This window comes from Rana temporaria, chromosome 2 (genome assembly GCF_905171775.1).
Source record: "Rana temporaria chromosome 2, aRanTem1.1, whole genome shotgun sequence".
NCBI lineage: Eukaryota > Metazoa > Chordata > Amphibia > Anura > Ranidae > Rana > Rana temporaria.
The window spans coordinates 388492184-388519770 of record NC_053490.1 but is presented as its reverse complement, the minus strand read 5'-3'; the positions used below and the strand labels follow the sequence as shown (position 1 = coordinate 388519770).

General features: G+C 46.6%; 1 protein-coding gene across 2 annotated transcripts in view; it reads left to right on the top strand.

The window, feature by feature from the left end:
* Positions 1 to 27587, top strand: part of PHACTR4 (phosphatase and actin regulator 4) — a 143544-nt gene that overhangs the window by 13920 nt on the left and 102037 nt on the right. For both annotated transcript variants that reach the window (XM_040337973.1, XM_040337974.1), the window contains exon 2: positions 27230 to 27381. The gene's annotated coding sequence lies outside the window, so the exon portion shown is untranslated. The remainder of the gene's footprint in view (positions 1 to 27229; positions 27382 to 27587) is intronic.

The following is a 27587-nucleotide window of genomic DNA, read 5'->3' as shown; positions in this document are numbered from 1 at the left end:
ACTCTATAATAAAATTGAAGCCCTGACGTGTTTCAACCTAATCCGTGGAGGTCATCTTCAGGGGGAAAAAAGGAGATGCTCTAAGAAAGAATACATTGTATAGGTGAAATTGTTCAAAGGACAAAAGCACCAACAACAATGAAACATCTGCAGTAAAATAATCTTTATATTAAGTATTATTACCAATTAGCAGCTGGGGGAAAGAACCTCCCCATGTGTCGGGTATCAAGCCGATGCAGGTGAGCAGACAGACTCCAGGCCTACGAGAGGTCGCACAGGTGCCCCACGCACAGGGGTGAGGGGGGGGGGGCGGAGAGGGGTCCAAGGGACAGGGGCAGAAGCCAAGAGCATGAAGCCAAAACAGGCGCCAATTGCTGTAGAAATATAGAATAATCAGAAAAGTAATGTACAGTGTTAATAGGTTGATGACAAATTATTGAGTAAAGAAAGTAGAAATGTTGTATCCATGATAAGGTGCAATAACAAAAGGTGAAAGTGCTGCTAGGTGTGAGTATGAATGGAATAGGTAGATGGTAAATGAACAATGAGAACACAATTGAAAATGAAAAATAAGAATAGAATATGAGAATCAGGATAAAGTGTGATGTGGGGATAAAGTTGGATGGGTGATAGGATAAAAGCAATAAAGTGAAAGTGAGGTGGGAAAATGGGAGACACTGGGTGAAGGAATAATTAAATGAGAGAGAGAGAGAATGTGCATGTGATAAAATGTATGTATGGTGTTAGAAGTGATGAAAAGGGGGGTGATGCATAGAGGATATAAAGAAACGTCAGAAGTGGAGAGTGAGACAATAGGAGATGTGCAAAAATCAACAAAATGTGTGTATTAAGGTGAAAGACGTGGAAAGGAAGTGAATAATGCATGGGTGGATGATGTACGTAGTAACCAAGGAAAAAAGAAAAGATGTAGCTAACGAGATGTAGCAAGAAGAAAGCCATTGTTGAAAGAAAGCCATAAAAATTTGCTTTTTTTCGAGAAGCCATGTGGAGGACACAGAAAACACGTGGAAGAAGGTGCTCTGGTCAGATGAGACCAAAATTTAACTTTTTGGTCTAAAAGCAAAACGTTGTATGCGGCAGAAAACGAACACTGCACATCACCTTGAACACACCATCCCCACGTGAAACATGGTGGCGGCAGAATTATGTTGTGCAGATGCTTTTTTTCAGCAGGGACAAGGAAGCTAGCCAGAGTTGATGGGGAGATGGATGGAGCCAAATACAGGGCAATCTTGGGCCCTATACACACGAGAGGATTTATCCGCGGATACGGTCCATTGGACCGTATCCACGGATAAATCCTCTCGAGGATTTGCGCGGATTTCCATCCGATGGAGTGTACTCACCATCGAATCGAAATCCGCGCCGAAATCCTCTGGCGATGACGCGTCGCCGCGATGATGACGCATGCGTCGAATCATTACGACGCATGCGGGGGATCCCCTCGGACGGATCGATCCGGTGAGTCTGTACAGACCAGCGGATCGATCCGCGGGATCCGATTCCAGCGGATAGATTTGTTGGCATGTCAACAAATTTTTATCTGCTGGAATTCGGAAATATCTGCGGATAAAGATCCGCTGGAGCATACACACCAGGGGATCCATCCGCTGAAAACGATCCGCTGAGATTTTTCAGCGGATGGATCCTCTCGTGTGTATGGGGCCTTAGAGGAAAACCTGTACGTCTGCAAAAGACTTGGGACTGGGGCGGAGGCTCAAAGAGTTATCTTAAACTCAACGGTTCGAAAACAGAACTTTCAAGCCAACCGGAAAAATCATCCAACGACAACATGGTCACCCCCGCCCATTCTGCGTAAAACTATCACCCCTAGCTCCAAAGTCAAAAGTCTCCTGAGTCATTTTTGACACCTACATGACAATGGATGCACAAATAGGGTCAGTAGTCAGCGGATCGCACCATCTGCTGCGCCTACTACGCAGACTCGCCCCCTTTATCCCGAAAGAAGACATTGCAGTCGTGGTGGGAACAATTATCAATTCCAGACTGGACTATGCAAATGCCCTCTATCTCGGACTCCCCAAATTCCAAATCACTCGTCTGCAAGTCGTTCAAAATACGGCCGCTCGATTAGTCACCGGCAAAAAAACATGGGAATCAATCTCACCTTCACTGAGATCCCTTCATTGGTTGCCGGGAAAAGACAGAATCTCCTTCAAGGCACTCTGCCTAATGCATAAGTGTATTCAAGGAAACGCCCCCCAATACCTTTGCGAAAAAATAAAAGCTCATAACCCCAACCATATTCTGCGATCCACCAATCAAAACCTTGTCCAGATACCCAAAGCCAGATACAAGTCCAAAGGAGATCGAAGGTTTGCAGTCCAGGGACCACGACTGTGGAATGCACTACCAACTACCATCCGTTTGGAGGTGGACCACTTGGCCTTCAGGAGAAAGATTAAAACCCATCTCTTCTGAGGTCAAAGGGTTTCACCCACGGAATGGACACAGCGCCCAGAGGCGATTCAGTTTGCATGTGTTGCGCTATATACGTTTTTCACTCACTCACCTTCCAGCAGGACAACGACCCTAAACATACAGCCAGAGCTACAATGGAATGGTTTAGATCAAAGCATATTCATGTTTTACAATGGCCCAGTCAAAGTCCAGACCTAAATCCAATTGAGAATCTTTGGCAATACTTGAAAATTACTGTTCAGACGCTCTCCATCCAATCTGACAGAGCTTGAGATATTTTACAAAGAAGCATGGGCAAAAATGTCACTCTCTAGATGTGCAAAGCTGGTAGAGACATCCCCAAAAAGACTTGCAGCGAAAGGTGGTTCTACAAAATATTGACTCGGGAGACGAATACAAATGCACGCCACACTTTTCAGATATTTATTTGTAATAGATTTTGAAAACCATTTATCATTTTCCTTCCATTTCCCAATTATGTGCCACGTTGTATTGGTCCATCACATACAATTCCAATAAAATACATTTACCTTTTTTGGTTGTAACATGACAAAATGTGGAAAATTTCAAGGCACTGTAGGCTTTTAGGATTGTTTAGGAGCTGCTGAGGTTAGAGGGAGGCTTAACCTCCCTCTCCTGAATGTGGAAGACTTGCGTTCAGGATATGAAAGTTTTTGACGTGGAAAATCGTGCGTTTTTTTTTTTGCTGCAGCCGGTGGTCAAAGTAGTTCAGGTGTACATACAGCCTTAAAGATGTTGGGTATTCAGTGTTTCGTCTTGCACTGAAATTGCGCAATTACCATATATACTTGAGTATAAGCAGAGGCACCTAATTTTACCACAAAAAAATGGGAAAACGTATTGACTCGAGTATAAGCCTAGTGTGAGAAATGCAGCAGCTACTGTAAGTGGAGAAGAGGGTCAACAATGCCCATTGCAATCTCCCTGACTGTGCCCATTGCAATCTCGCCTGACTGTGCCCATTGCAATCTCGCCTGACTGTGCCCATTGCAATCTCGCCTGACTGTGCCCATTGCAATCTCGCCTGACTGTACCCATTGCAATCTCGCCTGACTGTGCCCATTGCAATCTCGCCTGACTGTGCCCATTGCAATCTCGCCTGACTGTGCCCATTGCAATCTCGCCTGACTGTGCCCATTGCAATCTCGCCTGACTGTGCCCATTGCAATCTCGCCTGACTGTGCCCATTGCAATCTCGCCTGACTGTGCCCATTGCAATCTCGCCTGACTGTGCCCATTTGCAATCTCGCCTGACTGTGCCCATTTGCAATCTCGCCTCACTGTGCCCATTGCAGCCTTGCCGATCTCCATACATGATTCTATACTCCTGACTGTGTACCTGATTATGGTGCAGAGTCAGACGGCAGGCAGCCATTGTACAAAAGTCGCGCCTCCTCCTCATTCTGTTTATCTGATTTATGGTGCACTGCAGAGTCAGACCAGAGGAGGAAAGAATGTCCGTGATAGGCAGAACACTAAACACAGTGTCTGCTGGGAAACTGCGTGTTCCGCCTATCATGGAACAGAACGAGGAGGAGGCACGACTTTTTCAAGAATGGCCGCCCGCAGTCTGACTCTGCAGTGCACCATAATCAGATAAACAGAACGAGGAGGAGACGCGACTTTTCCATAATGGCCGCCCACCGTCTGACTCTGCACCATAATCGGGTACACAGTTAGGAGTATAAGCCGAGGGGGGCATTTTCAGGCTAAAAATAAGGGCTGAAAATCTCGGCTTATACTCGAGTATGTACGGTAAATGGTACATTTTCAGCATGGTAGAAATTTTTCTAAATGTTATCAAATACTCAAGAATGGCCTATTTGTTTTTTGTTTGTTTTTTCTGCAGGACAGTGAAAATTTACAGGAAAGTTTGAAATTTCTTTAGTGTTTTTTGCAAAAACTGTAACAAATCTTCGATTATTACTTGAGAACAGCAGCACGAGTTTAAAAAGTAAACCTATTTTAGCATTCTCATTGTCATGTTCTACATTACCAGATTCTCACATGAAAGCATTTCTTAACTTTGTTCCAGGAGATTTTGTGTAGTGTGAACTGGACTTTTGCTTACTTTTGCTTTTTTTCAGTGTTGCAGTTGTGTGATTTGTGTGGAATCGGGATGATCGTCACTGCAAGGTTTCGGGTTAATATTTTCTTACTTGGGCAAGGTACAAGTGACATACTAAATGACTATTTGTGGTATGCGTGCCTGGAGCAGTATGACGTTTACTTCTAATTAGTAGTATGGCCAAGTAGTCAATCCGCCTAGCTTATTTTATTTTGTGTTAGTCCTTTGTATCCCTGCTACTGAAGTAGTTTTCACACACGTTTGTATGTATACAATAAGAAATGTGCTTGTGCTTTGACTTGATTGAAATGTGCTTTTTCAGAGGATCAGATGTGCCTCCCTTTGTTTTACACCCACAATTGTAATTCCGATTGAGCTGGAGCTGTACCCTGTATATGTACAGGATTTAATTGTTCTCATGCTATACATCCGGTGTAGGTTACAACCTGAATTGTTGTGAAGGTGATCTGCCATGCTCCAATTTCTTTCATGACTAATGACTTATGTATGTGCTGACGGAGCATGCATGAGTGTACAGTGTTTGTACAGCAGCAGGAACCGGTGCTATACTGTGAGGTATGCATATCTGTATGTACAGAGCTCGGTTGTGGGTGAGCGAACAATAGGTAAACATTAACTGCCGATGTGTGCCAGGGCCGAGCAACCAGATGAATCACACCTTGTGCTTATTGTAGGTGTTTTTATTCTGCAGATCGGATGACTTCTTTTTTCTCCTATGTAAAATGGCCACCATATAACATACCTGAATCATTATTAGCATTACTATTTATAGTAAACCCTCCCTTCATAAAGTGGTTATGAAACTTAATACAACAAGTAAATTTTGCGCAAGAGGCCAGTATGGTATATATCAGAGCAGCATAAACAGCATATAGTGCATGGAGCAAATGTCAGAAGACAAAAGTGTTCAAGCAGTTGATACAGTGATATTGGTTGTGGAGGTCTGAGATGTGGTAAGTATTGATGGGAGTATGCTCTCAGGGCTGCTGTCAGTGGGGAACAGAAACCATGTTCCAAAATCTGGAAGGACAAGCAAGGGAAGAGGCGCCTCTGGGTGCAATACTTTAACCACTTGCTTACTGGGCACATAAACCCCCTTCGTTCCCAGGCGAAATTTCAGCTTCCGGCACTGCGACGCTTTAACTGACAATTGCGTGGTCGTGCGACGTGGCTCCCAAACAAAATTGGCGTCCTTTTTTCCCCACAAATAGAACTTTCTTTTGGTGGTATTTGATCACCTCTGCGGTTTTTATTTTTTGCGCTATAAACAAAAAAAGAGCGACAATTTAAAAAAAATATATATATTTTTTTTACTTGTTGCTATAATAAATATCCCAATTTTTTTTTTTTAAAAACTCTTTTTTTTTTCTCAGTTAAGGCCGATACGTATTTTGACGTATTTTTGTAAAAAAAAAAAAAAATCGCAATAAGCGACTGGTTTGCGCAAAAGTTATAGCGCCTACAAAATGGGGAACAGAATTATGATTTTTTTTATTTTTTTTTTTTACTAGTAATGGCGGCGATCTGCGATTTTTATTGGGACTGGGATATTGCGGCGGACGTATCGGACACTTTTGACACACATTTGGCGCCATTCACATTTATACAGCGACAGTGCTATAAAAATGCACTAATTACTGTATAAATGTGACTGGCAGGGAAGGGGTTAACACTAGGGGGTGAGGAAGGGGTTAACTGTGTAGCCTGGGTGTGTTCTAACTGTGTGGGGGGAGGGGGGTGACTGGGGGAGGTGACCGATGCTGTGTCTCTATGTACAAGAGACACAGATCGGTCTCCTCTCCTCTGACAGCACGTGGAGCTCTGTGTTTACACACAGAGCTCCACGTCCCTGCTGTCACCGACGATCGCGTGTACCCGGCGGACATCGCGGCCGCCAGGTACACGCATCGGGTCTTCGGCGATGCGCCGGGACAGTTTTTACCCGCCACGCGACACCCAGTGGCGCGCGCGGGTAATGCACATAAAAGGCCGTGTTTAAACGGCCACTTGGCACTTGAGAGCCGCGCTGCGGACGTATTTTGTCTATAGCGCGGATCTCAAGTGGTTAACACAATTTTTTTTTATTTTTTTTTTAAAAAGCATAGATTAAAAAGCACTCACATTTTGGTGGTGACAAGCAGGCATGTAACAAGGTTTCCCAAAAAGGGGGAGAGGTGGATGTCATGCGGTGCGTCGTAGTCTCATCTGGTCCCTGCTGTGGCACTGTAGAGTGAGAGGAGATCAGGATCTTCCTACCGCTGGTGGTGAGGGGTGGATGGATCTCGTCAGGCACTCGAGGCGCGGATGGACCGGCGGGCGATGGATGATGACGTCACTGATCTCCTCTCACTCTACAGTGCTACAGCAGAGACCAGATGAGACTACGATGCACCGGATGACATCCACCTCTCCCCCCTTTTGGGAAACCTTGTTACATACCTGCTTGTCACCACCAAAATGTGAGCGGTTTTTAATCTGCTTTAAAAAAACAAAAATTGTGTTAAAGTATTGCACCCAGAGGCGCCTCTTCCCTTGCTTGTCCTTATGAGACTTACATATATTTGAGTAGCCTAGCACATTCTAGTATAGGATCATACTTTATATACAGCATAAGCCATATCAGATTGTCACCTTTCTCATGACTTCAGCAACCTCTGGTCAAAGCCACTCATTTATGGACAATCTGTTTGAAAGGGGACATGGATTTCATCCTGCAGTGCTAATCAAGCCTACTGTAATGTTGTATGTGTTTCATGTCCATCTGTGTGCCCATGACGGAGAGTGTGCACAGTCTCTGGCTTTTGGGTTCTGTCAGTCTTTTCCCCCTTTTGTCAGACGTATGTCATATATACCCGGTCTTGGTATATTTAAACATTGGCATATACCCTGCAACTGATTGGACATTGCTAATCAATTCGGTGTTCAGCCCATCTCGTAATGTACTCACCTTGGTACCTGGTAGATTTAACAAAGTGTGGGATTAAAAAAAAGCCCTGTGGCTGAAGAATTGCTGTGATAGAGCCAGCAGGGGCAGCTACAGTAAATTTGAGACCTGGGTGATCACCTGACTGCTGATCGCTCAGTTCTTGGTCAGCTCTAAACAGATGTGACTTTCAGTCAGCAGCTCTCTGCTCTGCCTCGCCAGCGTTCACTGGAGCATCAGACTGGGGAGGGGATGGGAGTGTCTGGCTCAGGCTCTCAGCAGCACGCAGGAACGCTGAGTCAGCTTGCCGATCAGGCATCTTTGTAGATCCGGAGACGGCTGTAGCCTGGTGTTGGCTAATTCTGGGTCACAGGAGTGCAAAAGTAAGTGCACTCCTGTGACTTAGAAGAAAAGTATGACCAAGAAAGCTTTGGCTATACTTCCCTTTTTTTCAAATGGACGTTTTGATGTTCTTCTTGAATCTCAATACTCATTTATAGCAGCGTGCACAACTCATGCGACACAGGCATTTTACATTGTGGATTGTAATTTGAATTTATTTTGCCCAGTGTTGACATGTTAGAATGTAATAAATGTTGTACCAATTGTTGTAAAGGTCCACCTTAGACATGTTTCCCATGGGCTTCAGCAAGCTTTGTTTGTTTTTAACGTAACATTCAGCTCATTTGTTAATGCTGAACACAGAACCTAAAGGGAGTGCTGATTGCCATTTTTAATAAGCTAGCAGGTTTTAAAACTTCTTGAAGCTTGTTGAATCCTGCTAGCAGCTAGGTTCTGTGTTCAGTATTTACAAACTGGAGTTGAATGCTACTTAAAAGCTTTAACAAGGGTTGGTGAAAGCTCTGCAAATGCTTTTACAAACTTGCTATTCACACTACTCTTATACAAGTTGAACCCTGTGTGAAAAAGGCCTTGTTCTACTAGTGGTCTCCAAACTGCAGCCTGTGGGCCGAATGTGGCCCTGTCCATGTCTTTATCCAACCCTTATGGCACCATTCCTCCTGCTGATGCAAGTCACTATTTCTCCCACCTACACCAACAATGGGACACTATTCACTGACACCAGAGATGGAGCAATGTTCAATCCACTGACACCATGGATGAGACACTATTCCTCCCACTGACACTAATGATGGGAGGGATCATAGGATTAAAGGGGCACCGTTTAGGAGATCTTTACATTACATGCAGCCAGTGACATCACTGGCGCATGCGCTCTGAAGGAATGGCCAGCCATGCCGTTCCTTCCAAACCCTGTGCCGTAATCGGTGGCTCTCACAGGCGTGTGCGGAGGTGACATCATCGCATCTCCGACCAGTCACAGATCAGGAGTCTGCAAACCCGGATGCAAGACGGGTAAAGATGGGAGCCCGCTGCCGCTCTAAGATCTTGGCGCGAGAGGGCTTCGTTTTAAAGTAAGTTTAACATAATGTGCTAGCATGTGATGCATACTAGCACATTATGCCTTTATTCTTGCAGGGTGTAAAAAAAAAAATCCTGCATTTTACAATCGCTTTAATAAACTTGTGGAGTTTTATACTACTACACTATGAGTCACTAATTTTTGTCTTTACATCTTCTTGAGCCCTGGAGTGTGCCTGCCTGCCATCCATCCATCCCAGTGGGGATTTCTCCCAAAGTGCAGCCAGACCTTCACCTTTTGAGGTCTTGGGCTTCATGAACACGGCACATTTTTACAATCTCTCCTGAATGATTTAACTTGACAGATAGTAACCCACGTTTAGAACTGCCCAAAAATTAAAACCGCCTGTACATGAAATGTGGCTAAATGCAAGTTACCGCGTTTAGCCACGTTTAGAAGCATTTGGCACTTGAAATACCTCTAAACTCAGCTTCTGAACCCATTTTTTTGTATTCCCAAAAGAAGCCTCTAAACTCCACTGCATAGAAATGACTGCCCCAGTGTACATGTACTGTTAAGATAACATAGAGGAGAGTTCAGGAGCAGTTGAAAAAAATGCCCAACTGCTCCTAAATGTAGGTTTAGCCGCAGTGTACATGAGGCCTTACCTGTCAGTAAGCGGCTTGTGAGTGGGCAGTGCACCTGGGTATGAAGTGGGCTACATTCCCACAGGATTATCGGATTTGGGCAACACACATCAATTTCATGAACTGTTGGCACTAAGCATTCTTTGTTGGACTGAGCACTTTGACAATGTATTGTGTCTGGATATTTATGAATGAATCAATCTTCACATGATGGTGCTTTATTATATTCATTTCAGCACTAGTTTTATGTATTTTCACTTTATTGATTTATTTATTTGTATTATTGATGCACTAGCACTTTTAGTTCTTTAACAATTATATGTACGTGGGTGTTTAGTTAGTGCTGCTATCACTTTAAAGTTACTGTTTTTATTATATTCTGGCACCTAGCGCAACCATTCTTCGTTTTTCAATAGTTACTTATTGAACAGCAGTTAGAATCAGCAGTAGGAACTGTGTCAACTTTCTTTCCAATCTATGAATACCAACAAATTTCAAGTAGTGCAGAGTCACTGAAACATGCATTAACAGAGTACACCGAAAACATGTCTGAGCAGGGTTTGCAGTATAATATGTACCTTGGAGTTCAGATTTCTCTTGCATGTTTATACAACTATATTTTTTTGTATTGTTTTAGGCTATTTAACATACAGTATAAGTCCACATTAGTAGTCCAAGAACATTAATTTCAAACGTGTGGATGGTAATTTTTATAACATGTTGAAAATATACTAACTTGATGTAAAATAACAAACTTTCCTTTGAGCCCGGCACATGAAAAATATGAGCTTTGCTCAGGAACATTCATGGAAACATAAATGTATTAAAGCACAGCGTGGCCCTGATCCTCGGCGGCTCTTCCGTCCCCATCTCCTATCAGATGACCCCCTAGGAGAAGCGCTCCTAGGAGGGGTTACCTCGCGGGCCAGCTTCCCAGTCCAGCATTTGCATCCATTGACACAAATGCAAGACTCGGCCCCACCCCCCGGCGCCTGCATCATTGGATTTGATTGACAGCAGCTGGAGCCAATGGCTGAGCTGCTATCAATCAAGTGCCGGAAACCACTTGCAGAGAGGGAGAGCGCATATTCACCAAGTGAATGAAGGGGCTCGGATAACTAAAATGGGGGGGGGGGGGGGCACTGGAGGCTGGTCACTGCCAGAAGTTTTTTTACCTTAATGCATAGGATGACCGGGGATATACGCTGATTATCAGTGTACCCCCCCCCCCCCCCCGCGGATGCCCACACTGGACCACCAGGGAAGGGGGTAACATGTCAGGTATGTACCCCATGGTCATCCACATGTTAAAAAATATTTGCAAAGATGCCAATCGGTGCCTACAAATGGGCACTGACTGGCAACATGGGCAAAACATGGGCAACATTTAAAAAAGTGATGCCCAGCAATGCCACCATCAGTATCAGTGCCACCCCTCAGTGTCCATCAGAGCAACCTCTCAGTGACCATCCATGCCCATCAATGCCGCCTATGAGTGTCCATCATTGGTGCCACCTCATCGGTGCCGCCTTATCAGTGCCCGTAATTGAAGAAGAAAACTTTACAAAAAAAATTGCGCAATATTTGCGCAAAAAATAAAAATCGCAGAGGTGATCAAATACCACCAAAAGAAAGCTGTATTTCTGTGAACAAAATGATAAAAATTTCATTTGGGTACAGTGTAGCATGATCGCACAATTTGTCATTCAAATTGCGACAGCGCTGAAAGCTGAAAATTGGTTTGGGCAGGAAGGTGCGGAAGTGCCTGGTATCGAAGTGGTTAAAAAAATAAATAAAAAATTTAACCCTTACAACCCCTTTAATTTTTCACATATCGGCATGTTCACCTTTTCCACCCATGGCTCCTTGGTAGCCACATGAGGAATAATTCAATATCGGGCAATCCCGTTTTTTACGAGTGGCGTACAATAAACCTAAACCCCCAACATGGGCATGTGGAGTAAGGGACTCTTCCTCTAATGCACCCAATTAACAAACAATAGGGTCCATTGAGAGCTGGCACATAAACGCTTGTGATATATCTAAAACCTCCTTCCAGTGACATAATAGCTTGGGGCGTCTCTAAAGCATATGGATGAGATCCCCTTGAACTTGTGCACATAGGGGTATTCCTACTCCTCCCACCGATGTGACTGGACTGGTGTGCTATATGCCCTATGTAATAAGTATAAATGAGTGTTTTTGGGAGGCCCGAAACCAAAGGGGCAGAGGACAAAGTTCCCAAGTATCGGCATCAATCTTACCCAAATCCTTCTCCCATCCCTTTCTACAAGTCAGTATAGTAGGCCCCAGTGTTAAAGTGGAGTTCCACCCAGAAATAAAACTTCTGCTGATCCGCCCCCCCCCCTTCGGTGTCCCATTTGGCACCTTTTAGGGGGGAGCAGATACTCGACTAAACCATATATTTGCTCCCACTTCCAGTGAAGAGCGCTGCAGAATCCGCAGCAAATTACGCCATGTTCGGCCCCTCCACAGAGGTCTTGAGATACAGCAGGGACCATTCAGAACGCGCAGCACGACTCGCGCATGCGCAGTAAGAAACAGGCCATGAAGCCACAAGGCTTCACTTCCTGATTCCCTTACTGAAGATGCTGGCGCCTCCACCTGGAGCCGAGGGATGGGGTCAGCTATGGGTGAGGACATCGTGGGCGCCCTGGACAGGTAAGTATCCTTATTTTAAGTCAGCATCTGCAGTATTTGTAGATTCTGACTTTAAATGTATTTATTCTTTTGCAGCTGGAACTTTGCTTTAACTGGTTTGTCTCATCCATGTAAACTAATACATTCTGCTTTTTTGAAAAAAACATGCCGTACTTGCAGCCATCACATCTAAGCATTCGTTAACTGCAATATAATGTTTTATTTTGATTTAATAAGTTTTTAGAATTGGGGAGCATTGGATATTTAACCTCCCCTCTCAAGCACTAGCTGGCCGCATCTCTGTATGCTTATCTTCCCCCTAATATAGCAGCTGTCAGCCTTTTTTGCTGTTCATACTCCTTTCAAAGATAACCTTACCCCAATTTCATTAAAGATCAATGCTGTTCTCACATGCATCTCTAAAGGACAAGGTACAATGGAGTGGCAGACATATTTATCACAAGTGTACATACAGCCGTGGCCAAAAGTTTTGAGAATGACAGAAATATGAATTTTCACAAAGTCTGATGCTTCAGTAGTTTTAGATCTTTTTGTTACACTGAAGTATAATTGCAAGCATTTCATAGGTGTCAAAGGCTTGTACAGGTGATACTAGAAAAATTTGAATATCCTGCAAAAGTTCATTTATTTCACTAATGCAACTTGACCACTTAAGGACCGCCTAACGCCGATATACGTCAGCAGAATGGCACGGCTGGGCACAGGCACGTACCTGTACGTCGCCTTTAAGAGCCCAGCCATGGGTCGCGCGCCCACGGCGGCGCGCTTGCGACAGACTCCGAAGCTCTGTGCCCGCGGGACCCGCGAACCCGATCGCCGCCAGTGTCCTGCGTTCGGGTCACAGGAGCTGAAGAACGGGGAGAGGTGTGTGTGTGTGTGTGTGTGTGTGTGTGTGTGTGTGTGTGTGTGTGTGTGTGTGTGTGTGTGTGTGTGTGTGTGTGTGTGTGTGTGTAAACACACCTTCCCCGTTCTTCTCTGTGGCAGTGTCACTGATCGTCTGTTCCCTGTTATAGGGAACAACGATCAGTGATGTCACACCTACAGCCACGCCCCTCTACAGTAAGAATCACTCACTTAGGGCACACTTAACCCCTTAGCGCCCCCTAGTGGTTAACCCCTTCACTGCCATTTTTCACAGTAATCAGTGCATTTTTATAGCACTTTTCGCTGTAAAAATTACAATGGTCCCAAAAATGTGTCCGATGTGTCCGCGATGTGTCCGCCATAATGTCGCAGTCACGAAAAAAATCGCTGATCACCGCCATTACTAGTAAAAAAAAAAAATATTAATAAAAATGCCATAAAACTATCCCCTATTTTGTAAACATAACTTTTGCGCAAACCAATCAATCAATTATTTTTTAATTTTTTTTTTACCAAAAATAAGTAAAAGAATACGTATCGGCCTAAACTGAGGAAAAAAATAGTTTTTCTATATTTTTGGGGGATATTTATTATAGCAAAAAGTAAAAAATATTTTTTCAAAATTGTCGCTCTATTTTTGTTTATACTGCAAAAAATAAAAACCGCAGCGGTGATCAAATACCACAAAAAAAGCTCTTTCTTTATCGTACATCACGGGACACAGAGCAGCATAGCCATTACATATGGTTATATAGTGTACCTTCAGGTGATGGACACTGGCACTCTCCGACAGGAAGTTCCCTCCCTATATAACCCCCACCCATAGTGGGAGTACCCCAGTTTTTTCGCCAGTGTCTTAGGTGTTGGTGCACGTTGAAGGTTGTGCCTGCAGTTTGTCCTTGGGACCAGGGCCAGCCGACCGGATCCGTCCAAGGTGCTTCATAGCCAAAGTGGACGGTACCCGGGCCCCAATTCGTGGATGGGGTTTTGCCTATAATGCCTCTCCTTGGAGGGCTGGACTCTGGGTTCCAGGACTGGGTTTTTTAACCTATGGATACCTGCTGCCAGTAGTGCTGTATAGGTCCAGGTGTGTGGTGTTCCTGACTTGGACCCCGGTCCCTGAAGGTCTATGACCATACCCACGGTGAAGGGGGAAGATTGGGCCTCTTGCATGAGCAATACCCTGCGGCGTGGAAAGGTAAGCGGGGGGCCTACGGAACTTGGTTTGTCAGTGGGCCCCCCACAGGGGACTCTGGGGTAAAGCCTTTTCTATGCCTCTGTGCATGGGCTAAAAGAGAAACCACAAAGTCTGCATGACTGGATGGCTCAGACACCCAGATATACTGTTCCTCTGACTGGGCTAATAGACTGCTGCTGCTGCTACAAAAAGGGGTTTGGCTCCATGAGATGTAAAAAGGGGCATGTCAGGTTTAAAGTACTTACTTCCTGGTATCTGTGTGTGGCTTCCAGCAGCTCCTGGGCTCCTCTCCCCACATGGCTTCCTGCTTCCTTCAGAGCGGCGTCGGGAGCGCGCGTGCGCGGACTGTTATAGACGGCGGGCACGCCAACGCTGCGTGGAGGGGGCGGGGGACGCCCGAGGAGTCCCCTCCCCTCTGTACATCAGAGGGGGGAAAAACTCTATTTAGCCTGTCAGTCTGCTGAAGGCTGTGAAGGGACACGGAGCAGCGATGCTGAGCAGGATAGGTTTGCCTATGTTATGCTGACACAGTGACACCTAGTGGCCGTTTTTTTGTACACACCTCACTAAAGAGCTGTTTAAGCTCATATTTTCTCTAGAAAGCCGGTGTACTATGCAGCAGTCAGAGTACTTGTATTATTAGGTGCTCTCCTAGCCCAGCATTAAGGGAAGCAATATTAGGATGTGATTAAGCCCTTGGGGCACAATATTGTTATCTCTTGTTAGGTTTTGGGAAGTTTAGTTTCTGTCTAACATTACCCTAGCCTAATTTTTTTCCTCATTTATTTAAATGTGTGTTTTTTTCTCCAGCTATTACAGTTAGTTGTATATTAGCGGAGTATCTCAGATTTGTTTATTATGGCTCCTAAGGGTGCAGGGAACGCTAAAAATGCTAAAGGTGTTAAAAAGCCAAAGGGTTCCCCATCGGGCTCGGAGGATATTTCCCAAAATCCAGCTGCCCCTACCTCCCCGGAGGATCCGGAGGTTGCTGCCCTGGGTGAGCCATCGGGGTTGCTAGGTGCTACGGCTGGCCCTATTCAACCAACTCCTTCCTATGTCACGGAAGAGATGTTAGCCTCCACCTTGGGTGGATTTGAAAAAAGGATGGCCGCTTTTATTACGGCCTCTTTATCTGGGAAGAAGCGGGCTAGGTCCCCGTCTCCCAGGTTTGAATCTCCTGAGGAAGATGTCCTTTCCACTGAGGAATTGGAAGATGCAGGAGACCAGGCCGAGGATCACCTGGACCATTTAGGTTCTGAGGATTCTACTATAGAGGAACCTTTTTCAGCTTCTCACGGAGAAAAACTGTGGGTTCAGTCCTTAACGGATATGGTGCGGTCAGCTTTTAAAATGCCTTTGCCTCAGCCTCTGGCTTCCGCTGTGTCCTCATTGGGCTCCCTAAAAGCGCCCCAAGCCAACCTGGTGTTCCCGGTTCATCCTTTGTTAAAGGACCTGATATTTCAGGACTGGGTTAAGCCAGACAGGATTTTTTTGCCTCCTAAAAGGTTCGCAGTTATGTACCCTTTAGAGGAGGAGTTTTCGAAAAAATGGGCTGTCCCCACTGTTGACGCAGCCATATCATGTGTCAATAAAGCTTTAACGTGTCCAGTGGACAATATTCACATGTTCAAAGATCCTGTGGATAAAAGGCTTGAGACCTTACTGAAGGCATCCTTTGCCACAGCGGGGGCAGTGGTCCAGCCAGCCGTAGCTGCCATTGGCGTCTGCCAGGCTTTAAAGGACCAAGCAAAACAGGTCCTAAAGGACCTCCCGGCCACAACAGGCTCAGGACTTGGCCGACCTACCTAGAGCTTTATGTTTCGCGGTAGACGCTATCAAGGATTCAATCCAACAGGCGTCCCGCCTATCCCTGTTTTTGGTTCACATGAGAAGACTACTTTGGTTAAAGAACTGGTCTGCAGAAACCCCCTGCAAAAAGCTCCTTACAGGATTCTCCTTTCAAGGAGAGAGATTGTTTGGAGAAGATCTTGACAAATATATTCAAAAGATCTCTAGTGGTAAGAGCACCCTCTTGCCGGTTAAGAAGAGGTTCCGGGGTCCCTCTTTTAAGCGTCCAACCTCTCCAGTTCCAGGGCCCTCATTCTCTAGGCAGTATCGACGGCCTCCTGGACGCGCAGCTGCAAACAGGCCACAGGGGCAAGCTGCAGGGAACAAGAGACCGTGGAACCGTAAGCCGGTTAAGGCTGCCCCTAAGGCAGCCTTGTGAAGGGGCGCCCCCACTCTCTCGGGTGGGGGGAAGACTCCGGTTCTTCTCGGAGTTGTGGGGGGCCAAAGTTACCGACCAATGGGTTCTGTCCTCAGTGACTCAGGGGTACAAGCTGGAGTTTCGGGAGTTCCCCCCTCCTCACTTTCAAGTGTCAAGACTTCCAGGCGACCCGCAAAAGCAGGCATCACTTCTGTCCGCCCTAGAGCGACTCCTATCTCAAGGAGTGATTATGGAAGTACCAGCAGGGGAGCAGGGACAAGGGTTTTACTCAAACCTCTTCATTGTCCCGAAGCCAAACGGCGACGTCAGGCCTATACTGGACCTAAAGTCATTAAACCGCTTTTTAAGAGTCCGGTCCTTTCGAATGGAGTCCATTCGTTCGGTGGTGGCCGCCCTTCAAGGAAGGGAGTTCTTGGCCTCCATCGATATAAAGGACGCGTACCTGCACGTTCCGATTTTCCCAGGCCATTACAGGTTTCTGCGCTTTGCCCTAAACTATCGGCATTATCAGTTCGTGGCTCTTCCGTTCGGACTAGCCACGGCCCCTCTGGTTTTTACGAAAATCCTGGCCCCCGTGTTAGCCATCCTAAGGGAACAGGGCATTCTGGTCATGGCCTACTTAGACGATCTTCTGGTAGTCGACCACTCAGCGGCCGGCTTAAATCGGGCAGTGTTGCTAGTAGTAAACTGCCTAGAGTCCCTGGGTTGGGTTCTAAACCGGGACAAATCGGCCCTACAGCCCACAAGAAGGCTGGAGTATCTAGGTCTGATTTTAGATACAAGACGACAACGGATCTTCCTGCCCCAGTCCAGAGTGGACTCGATAAGGGAGTTAATCCAGATAGTCCTAAGCAGCACAAGGCCATCTATACGCCTCTGCATGCGCCTGTTGGGAAAGCTAGTGGCCACCTTCGAGGCAGTGCCCTATGCCCAGATCCATTCTCGGAGGCTACAGAGAGCAATTCTCACGGCCTGGGACAAAAGACTCCAGGCCTTGGATCTTCCCTTCTTTCTTCCCTATGCGGTAAGGCAGAGTCTGTGTTGGTGGCTAGTCACAAAAAATCTTCTGAAAGGAAGATCGTTCAATCCCCCTCATGGAGGATAGTAACCACGGATGCCAGCCTATCGGGCTGGGGTGCAGTCCTAGACGATTTAACCCTACAGGGGAAATGGTCAAGGGCAGAATCAGCCCTACCCATAAATGTCTTAGAGATCCGAGCAGCCCGGTTGGCTCTTTTGGGCTGGACGGAGATTCTGCAGGGCTCCCCAGTAAGGGTACAATCCGACAATGCCACTGCCGTAGCTTATATAAACCACCAGGGCGGCACCAGGAGTCAGGCAGCCCAGAGGGAGGTAGATCGGATCTTTTCATGGGCAGAAGCCCATGTCCCCTGCATCTCAGCTATCTTTATCCCCGGGGTGGACAATTGGCAAGCGGACTTCCTCAGCCGCCAACAGATGTCCCCAGGGGAGTGGTCCCTCCATCCCGAAGTGTTCCAGGACATCTGCCGGAAGTGGGGTACTCCGGAGGTGGACGTTATGGCATCCAGATTCAATGCCAAAATAGCAAAGTTTGTCTCTCGAACGAGGGATCCATTGGCCTGCGGGACGGATGCCTTGGTGTGCCCTTGGCATCAGTTTGCGCTAATCTATGCCTTCCCTCCAATACGGATGCTACCCCCGTCTTCTTCACAGAATTCAAAGGGAACGCAAGCCAGCGATTCTAGTGGCCCCAGCGTGGCCCCGAAGACCTTGGTACTCCTTGATAAAAAGGATGACGGTAGAGGAGCCTTGGGTCCTCCCTCTACGTCCGGACCTCCTCTCACAAGGGCCATTCTACCATCCTGCCTTACAGGCCCTAAATTTAACGGCCTGGCGGCTGAGTCCCTGATTCTCAGAAACAGAGGCCTTTCAGGGCAGGTCGTTTCCACCCTTATAAGCGCAAGAAAACCAGTTTCCAGGTTAATATACTATAGGGTGTGGAAGGCCTATATTACCTGGTGTGAAACCAGGAAATGGGATCCCCGCAAATATACCATTGGGAGAATCCTGGAGTTTTTACAGTTGGGAGTGGAAAAAGGTTTGGCGGTCAGCACAATCAAGGGGCAGGTGTCTGCCTTGTCGGTCTTCTTCCAGAGACCTTTGGCTGCCCATTCTTTAATGAAATCCTTTTTACAAGGTGTTATTCGGGTGAATCCCCCGATTAAAGCTCCCCTGTATCCTTGGGATCTAAATTTGGTTCTATCGGCCTTGCAAAGGCAGCCCTTTGAGCCCTTGTCCGCGATCCCTTTGGTCCTTTTGACTAGGAAACTAGTGTTTCTGGTGGCCATGGCATCCGCCAGAAGAGTGTCGGAGTTAGCAGCCTTGTCATGTAAGGCACCTTATTTATTACTGCATAGGGACAGGGTCGTTTTGCGGCCGCTTCCGTCCTTCCTGCCTAAGGTGGTATCGAATTTTCACCTTAATCAAGATGTGATTCTTCCATCATTTTTTCCAAAGCCTTCTTCTAGGGAAGAGAGGTTACTGCATTCCTTGGATGTAGTTAGAGCTGTAAAGATTTACTTGGAAGCTACAGCCCAGATTCGTAAGACGGACGTCTTATTCATTCTGCCGGAAGGGCCAGGCAGCGTCTAAAGCCACTATTTCTAAGTGGATTAGGCAGACTATTATACAGGCCTATGGCCTGAAGGGGAAGAGTCCACCCTTATCGGTTAAGGCTCATTCCACTAGGGCTATGAGTGCCTCTTGGGCAGCGTATCACCAGGTCTCTATGGCTCAGGTCTGCAGGGCAGCAACCTGGTCATCTGTCCACACATTTGCAAAATTTTATCAAATGGACGTTAGGAGGAACGCTGATTCAGCTTTTGGGCAGGCGGTACTCCGGGCCGCAGTTTAATCTCCTCTTGTCCGGTGGCACCTCCTGTTTGGTTTTTTTCTGGTTGTCTCCCTCCCCTCATGAAGCATTGCTTGAGGACATCCCATATGTAATGGCTATGCTGCTCTGTGTCCCGTGATGTACGATAAAGAAAAAGGGATTTTTATTAACAGCTTACCTGAAAAATCCTTTTCTTGTAGTACATCACGGGACACAGAGCTCCCACCCCTCTTATGGGGAATTTTGGGAGGCATATTGCTTGCTACAAAACTGAGGTACTCCCACTATGGGTGGGGGTTATATAGGGAGGGAACTTCCTGTCGGAGAGTGCCAGTGTCCATCACCTGAAGGTACACTATATAACCATATGTAATGGCTATGCTGCTCTGTGTCCCGTGATGTACTACAAGAAAAGGATTTTTCAGGTAAGCTGTTAATAAAAATCCCTTTATTTGTGCGAAAAAAAGGATACCAATTTTGTTTGGGAGCCACGTAGCACGACCGCGCAATTGTTAAAGCGACGCAGTGCGGAATCGCAAAAAGGGGCAAGGTCCTTAACCTGCATAATGGTCCGGGTCTTAAGTGGTTAAAAGGTGAAATTAATATGAGATAGACTCATTACTTGCAAAGCAAGACAGTTCAAGCCGTGATTTGCCATAATTGTGATGATTATGGCTTGCAGCTCATGAAAACCCCAAATCCACAATCGCAGAGAAATTTGAATATTGTAAAAAGTTGCAATATTCTCGTCTCAAAGTATCCCACTTTAATCAGCTAATTAAGCCAAAACACCCGCAAAGGGTTCCTGAGCTTTTAAATGGTCTCTCAGTCTGGTTCAGTAGGGATCACAATCATGGGAAAGACTGCTGACCTGACAGTTGTGCAGGAAACCATCATTGACACCCTCCATAAGGATGGAAAGCCTCAAAGGGTAATTGCAAAAGAAGTTGGATGTTCCCAAAGTGCTGTATCAAAGCACATTAATGGAAAATTATCTGGAAGGGAAAAGTGTGGAAGTAAAAGGTGCACAAGCAGCAGGGATGACCGCAGCCTGGAGAGGATTGTCGGGAAAAGACCATTTAAAAGTTTTGGGGACTTTCACAAGGAGTGGACTGAGGCTGGAGTCAGTGCATCAAGAGCCACCACACACAGATGGATCCTGGACATTGGCTTCAAATGTCGTATTTCTCTTGTCAAGCCTCCTGAACAACAAACGTTGTCAGAAGCGTCTTACCTGGGATAAAGAAAAGCCAACCTGGTCTGGTGCTCAGTAGTCCAAAGTCCTCTTTTCTGATCTCATTTGGAAACCCAGGAGCCGGAGTACGGAGGAAGAATGGAGAAGCACACACTGCAAGATGTTTGAAGTCCAGTGTGAAGTTTCCACAGTCTGTATTGATTTGGGGAGCCATGTCATCTGCTGGTGTTGGTCCACTGTGCTTCATTAAGTCCAGGTCAACACAGCCGTCTACCAGGAGATTTTGGAGCACTTCATGCTTCCTTCCGCAGACAAGCTCTATGGCAGTGGTTCTCAACCTGTGGGTCAGGACCCCCACGGGGGTCAAATGACGATTTGCCAGGGGTCACCAAATCCTGGGCTGTTCCTCAAGCCCGTACCACTCTCCCAGCCTATTTGCAGCTGCCCAGCAGGGCTGTCCCTGGAGCCTGTGGAAGCCCAGCTAGGCTGTTTCTGGAGCCCACAGCCCCCCACCCAGAAGAAGAGGTTCCGGGGTCCCTCTTTTAAGCGTCCAACCTCTCCAGTTCCAGGGCCCTCATTCTCTAGGCAGTATCGACGGCCTCCTGGACGCGCAGCTGCAAACAGGCCACAGGGGCAAGCTGCAGGGAACAAGAGACCGTGGAACCGTAAGCCGGTTAAGGCTGCCCCTAAGGCAGCCTTGTGAAGGGGCGCCCCCACTCTCTCGGGTGGGGGGAAGACTCCGGTTCTTCTCGGAGTTGTGGGGGGCCAAAGTTACCGACCAATGGGTTCTGTCCTCAGTGACTCAGGGGTACAAGCTGGAGTTTCGGGAGTTCCCCCCTCCTCACTTTCAAGTGTCAAGACTTCCAGGCGACCCGCAAAAGCAGGCATCACTTCTGTCCGCCCTAGAGCGACTCCTATCTCAAGGAGTGATTATGGAAGTACCAGCAGGGGAGCAGGGACAAGGGTTTTACTCAAACCTCTTCATTGTCCCGAAGCCAAACGGCGACGTCAGGCCTATACTGGACCTAAAGTCATTAAACCGCTTTTTAAGAGTCCGGTCCTTTCGAATGGAGTCCATTCGTTCGGTGGTGGCCGCCCTTCAAGGAAGGGAGTTCTTGGCCTCCATCGATATAAAGGACGCGTACCTGCACGTTCCGATTTTCCCAGGCCATTACAGGTTTCTGCGCTTTGCCCTAAACTATCGGCATTATCAGTTCGTGGCTCTTCCGTTCGGACTAGCCACGGCCCCTCTGGTTTTTACGAAAATCCTGGCCCCCGTGTTAGCCATCCTAAGGGAACAGGGCATTCTGGTCATGGCCTACTTAGACGATCTTCTGGTAGTCGACCACTCAGCGGCCGGCTTAAATCGGGCAGTGTTGCTAGTAGTAAACTGCCTAGAGTCCCTGGGTTGGGTTCTAAACCGGGACAAATCGGCCCTACAGCCCACAAGAAGGCTGGAGTATCTAGGTCTGATTTTAGATACAAGACGACAACGGATCTTCCTGCCCCAGTCCAGAGTGGACTCGATAAGGGAGTTAATCCAGATAGTCCTAAGCAGCACAAGGCCATCTATACGCCTCTGCATGCGCCTGTTGGGAAAGCTAGTGGCCACCTTCGAGGCAGTGCCCTATGCCCAGATCCATTCTCGGAGGCTACAGAGAGCAATTCTCACGGCCTGGGACAAAAGACTCCAGGCCTTGGATCTTCCCTTCTTTCTTCCCTATGCGGTAAGGCAGAGTCTGTGTTGGTGGCTAGTCACAAAAAATCTTCTGAAAGGAAGATCGTTCAATCCCCCTCATGGAGGATAGTAACCACGGATGCCAGCCTATCGGGCTGGGGTGCAGTCCTAGACGATTTAACCCTACAGGGGAAATGGTCAAGGGCAGAATCAGCCCTACCCATAAATGTCTTAGAGATCCGAGCAGCCCGGTTGGCTCTTTTGGGCTGGACGGAGATTCTGCAGGGCTCCCCAGTAAGGGTACAATCCGACAATGCCACTGCCGTAGCTTATATAAACCACCAGGGCGGCACCAGGAGTCAGGCAGCCCAGAGGGAGGTAGATCGGATCTTTTCATGGGCAGAAGCCCATGTCCCCTGCATCTCAGCTATCTTTATCCCCGGGGTGGACAATTGGCAAGCGGACTTCCTCAGCCGCCAACAGATGTCCCCAGGGGAGTGGTCCCTCCATCCCGAAGTGTTCCAGGACATCTGCCGGAAGTGGGGTACTCCGGAGGTGGACGTTATGGCATCCAGATTCAATGCCAAAATAGCAAAGTTTGTCTCTCGAACGAGGGATCCATTGGCCTGCGGGACGGATGCCTTGGTGTGCCCTTGGCATCAGTTTGCGCTAATCTATGCCTTCCCTCCAATACGGATGCTACCCCGTCTTCTTCACAGAATTCAAAGGGAACGCAAGCCAGCGATTCTAGTGGCCCCAGCGTGGCCCCGAAGACCTTGGTACTCCTTGATAAAAAGGATGACGGTAGAGGAGCCTTGGGTCCTCCCTCTACGTCCGGACCTCCTCTCACAAGGGCCATTCTACCATCCTGCCTTACAGGCCCTAAATTTAACGGCCTGGCGGCTGAGTCCCTGATTCTCAGAAACAGAGGCCTTTCAGGGCAGGTCGTTTCCACCCTTATAAGCGCAAGAAAACCAGTTTCCAGGTTAATATACTATAGGGTGTGGAAGGCCTATATTACCTGGTGTGAAACCAGGAAATGGGATCCCCGCAAATATACCATTGGGAGAATCCTGGAGTTTTTACAGTTGGGAGTGGAAAAAGGTTTGGCGGTCAGCACAATCAAGGGGCAGGTGTCTGCCTTGTCGGTCTTCTTCCAGAGACCTTTGGCTGCCCATTCTTTAATGAAATCCTTTTTACAAGGTGTTATTCGGGTGAATCCCCCGATTAAAGCTCCCCTGTATCCTTGGGATCTAAATTTGGTTCTATCGGCCTTGCAAAGGCAGCCCTTTGAGCCCTTGTCCGCGATCCCTTTGGTCCTTTTGACTAGGAAACTAGTGTTTCTGGTGGCCATGGCATCCGCCAGAAGAGTGTCGGAGTTAGCAGCCTTGTCATGTAAGGCACCTTATTTATTACTGCATAGGGACAGGGTCGTTTTGGCGGCCGCTTCCGTCCTTCCTGCCTAAGGTGGTATCGAATTTTCACCTTAATCAAGATGTGATTCTTCCATCATTTTTTCCAAAGCCTTCTTCTAGGGAAGAGAGGTTACTGCATTCCTTGGATGTAGTTAGAGCTGTAAAGATTTACTTGGAAGCTACAGCCCAGATTCGTAAGACGGACGTCTTATTCATTCTGCCGGAAGGGCCAGGCAGCGTCTAAAGCCACTATTTCTAAGTGGATTAGGCAGACTATTATACAGGCCTATGGCCTGAAGGGGAAGAGTCCACCCTTATCGGTTAAGGCTCATTCCACTAGGGCTATGAGTGCCTCTTGGGCAGCGTATCACCAGGTCTCTATGGCTCAGGTCTGCAGGGCAGCAACCTGGTCATCTGTCCACACATTTGCAAAATTTTATCAAATGGACGTTAGGAGGAACGCTGATTCAGCTTTTGGGCAGGCGGTACTCCGGGCCGCAGTTTAATCTCCTCTTGTCCGGTGGCACCTCCTGTTTGGTTTTTTTCTGGTTGTCTCCCTCCCCTCATGAAGCATTGCTTGAGGACATCCCATATGTAATGGCTATGCTGCTCTGTGTCCCGTGATGTACGATAAAGAAAAAGGGATTTTTATTAACAGCTTACCTGAAAAATCCTTTTCTTGTAGTACATCACGGGACACAGAGCTCCCACCCCTCTTATGGGGAATTTTGGGAGGCATATTGCTTGCTACAAAACTGAGGTACTCCCACTATGGGTGGGGGTTATATAGGGAGGGAACTTCCTGTCGGAGAGTGCCAGTGTCCATCACCTGAAGGTACACTATATAACCATATGTAATGGCTATGCTGCTCTGTGTCCCGTGATGTACTACAAGAAAAGGATTTTTCAGGTAAGCTGTTAATAAAAATCCCTTTATTTGTGCGAAAAAAAGGATACCAATTTTGTTTGGGAGCCACGTAGCACGACCGCGCAATTGTTAAAGCGACGCAGTGCGGAATCGCAAAAAGGGGCAAGGTCCTTAACCTGCATAATGGTCCGGGTCTTAAGTGGTTAAAAGGTGAAATTAATATGAGATAGACTCATTACTTGCAAAGCAAGACAGTTCAAGCCGTGATTTGCCATAATTGTGATGATTATGGCTTGCAGCTCATGAAAACCCCAAATCCACAATCGCAGAGAAATTTGAATATTGTAAAAAGTTGCAATATTCTCGTCTCAAAGTATCCCACTTTAATCAGCTAATTAAGCCAAAACACCCGCAAAGGGTTCCTGAGCTTTTAAATGGTCTCTCAGTCTGGTTCAGTAGGGATCACAATCATGGGAAAGACTGCTGACCTGACAGTTGTGCAGGAAACCATCATTGACACCCTCCATAAGGATGGAAAGCCTCAAAGGGTAATTGCAAAAGAAGTTGGATGTTCCCAAAGTGCTGTATCAAAGCACATTAATGGAAAATTATCTGGAAGGGAAAAGTGTGGAAGTAAAAGGTGCACAAGCAGCAGGGATGACCGCAGCCTGGAGAGGATTGTCGGGAAAAGACCATTTAAAAGTTTTGGGGACTTTCACAAGGAGTGGACTGAGGCTGGAGTCAGTGCATCAAGAGCCACCACACACAGATGGATCCTGGACATTGGCTTCAAATGTCGTATTTCTCTTGTCAAGCCTCCTGAACAACAAACGTTGTCAGAAGCGTCTTACCTGGGATAAAGAAAAGCCAACCTGGTCTGGTGCTCAGTAGTCCAAAGTCCTCTTTTCTGATCTCATTTGGAAACCCAGGAGCCGGAGTACGGAGGAAGAATGGAGAAGCACACACTGCAAGATGTTTGAAGTCCAGTGTGAAGTTTCCACAGTCTGTATTGATTTGGGGAGCCATGTCATCTGCTGGTGTTGGTCCACTGTGCTTCATTAAGTCCAGGTCAACACAGCCGTCTACCAGGAGATTTTGGAGCACTTCATGCTTCCTTCCGCAGACAAGCTCTATGGCAGTGGTTCTCAACCTGTGGGTCAGGACCCCCACGGGGGTCAAATGACGATTTGCCAGGGGTCACCAAATCCTGGGCTGTTCCTCAAGCCCGTACCACTCTCCCAGCCTATTTGCAGCTGCCCAGCAGGGCTGTCCCTGGAGCCTGTGGAAGCCCAGCTAGGCTGTTTCTGGAGCCCACAGCCCCCCACCCAGCCTCTTCACAGCCGCCCATTCAGTTTATGGGTGGGGCTGCAGAGACTAGAGGTCAGCTGACTGGTGAGAAATGTGAAGTGGGAGGTCCTGGAGGAGACGGTTAGGGGGTCCCTACAACTTGGGAAATGTTATTAAGGGGTCACGGCACTAGAAGGTTGAGAACCACCGCTCTATGGGGATGCTGACTTCATTTTCCAGCAGGACTGAGCACCTGCCCACACTACCAAAAGCTCCAAAACCTGGTTCAATGACCGTGGGATTACTGTGCTTGATTGGCCAGCAAACTCGCCTGACCTGAACCCCATAGAGAATCTATGGGGCATTGCCAAGAGAAAGAGAGATATGAGACCGAACAATGCAGAAGAGCTGAAAGCCGCTATTGAAGCATTCTGGTCTTCCATAACACCTCAGCAGTGCCACAGGCTAATAGCTTCCATGCCACGCCGCATTGAGGCAGTAATTGCTGCAAAAGGGGCCAAAACCAATTACTGAGTACATATGCATGCTTCTACTTTTCAGAGGTCCGATATTGTTCTATGTACAATCCTTGTTTTATTGATTGCATGTAATATTCAAATTTTCTGAGATTGTAGATTTGGGGTTTTCATGAGCTGTAAGCCATAATCATCACAATTATAACAAATCACGGCTTGAACTATTTCGTATATTAGTTTCACCTTTTTTAAGTTGCATTAGTGAAATGAACTTTTGCACGATATTCTAATTTTTCGGGTATCACCTGTATTTACAATTGCATACAATTTATGCAAGAGTCAATATTTGCAGTGTTGACCCTTCTTTTTTCAAGACCTCTACAATTCGCCTTGGCATGCTGTCAATTAACTTCTGCTTAATCAAGCAGGCTGGTTGTACCCAAGTTGATCGATTTGATCAACTTGGTACGTTCAACCTGCCCACACACACTGTTCAAAGCTGAGATTCGATCCATGTGTGGGCAAGCTTCTATTTATGAATTTTTAGCACCTTGTGGATTTAATAGTGATCACACACTGCTTATGTATTAGGTAATTTGCACTGATTATTACATTTAAATTTGTTTGCACAGTGCATAAGTGCAGCTGAACTTTTTTTTTTTTTTAATTGTTATCAACTAGTAAATTTCCATGTTGGAATCCCTTTCCTGTTACCTGGTAGGAAATGTGTCGACAGAGAATGCTGTGGGCTCCAAGCTCTATGAAGAAATGGGTGGACAGGTAGAATAGTAGCACTGATAGCATCTTGGAAGAAGTTTCCCTGCTCATGTCTGCACAACACATTTTCATTAGAAGTCTTTGAAGTTTTCAACTTTGTAGTGCAAATTATTATAATGATTTTTGTTGCTTTTTTTTATTTATTTTTTTATTTCTACAGGCTATGCTCATCTAACATCACTAGCAACACTTGAAAACCTGAAGGCTGCCATTTGGGCATCACAAATTTAGAATATTCTTGGTCGGTCTTCTCTTATTGCTGCCGTTGATTGTTCTTTTAACATCATAAAGGAAAACTATAGTGTATTTTCAGTAAGTATACATTTTAATTCAGTATACCCTTTACATTTTGATGTGGCTTCCATATTTTTTGCTGGTGTGCTGATTCATGTTTTCATATTTCATGTGAAGAGATCCCATTACTGTATAAGCACAGAAATATGATTGTGCCCCAAGGCATTCACACCTCTTGAGTTTTGGTTTGGTGCTGGTGCGGTGTATCAAAGCGGAGGTGGTAA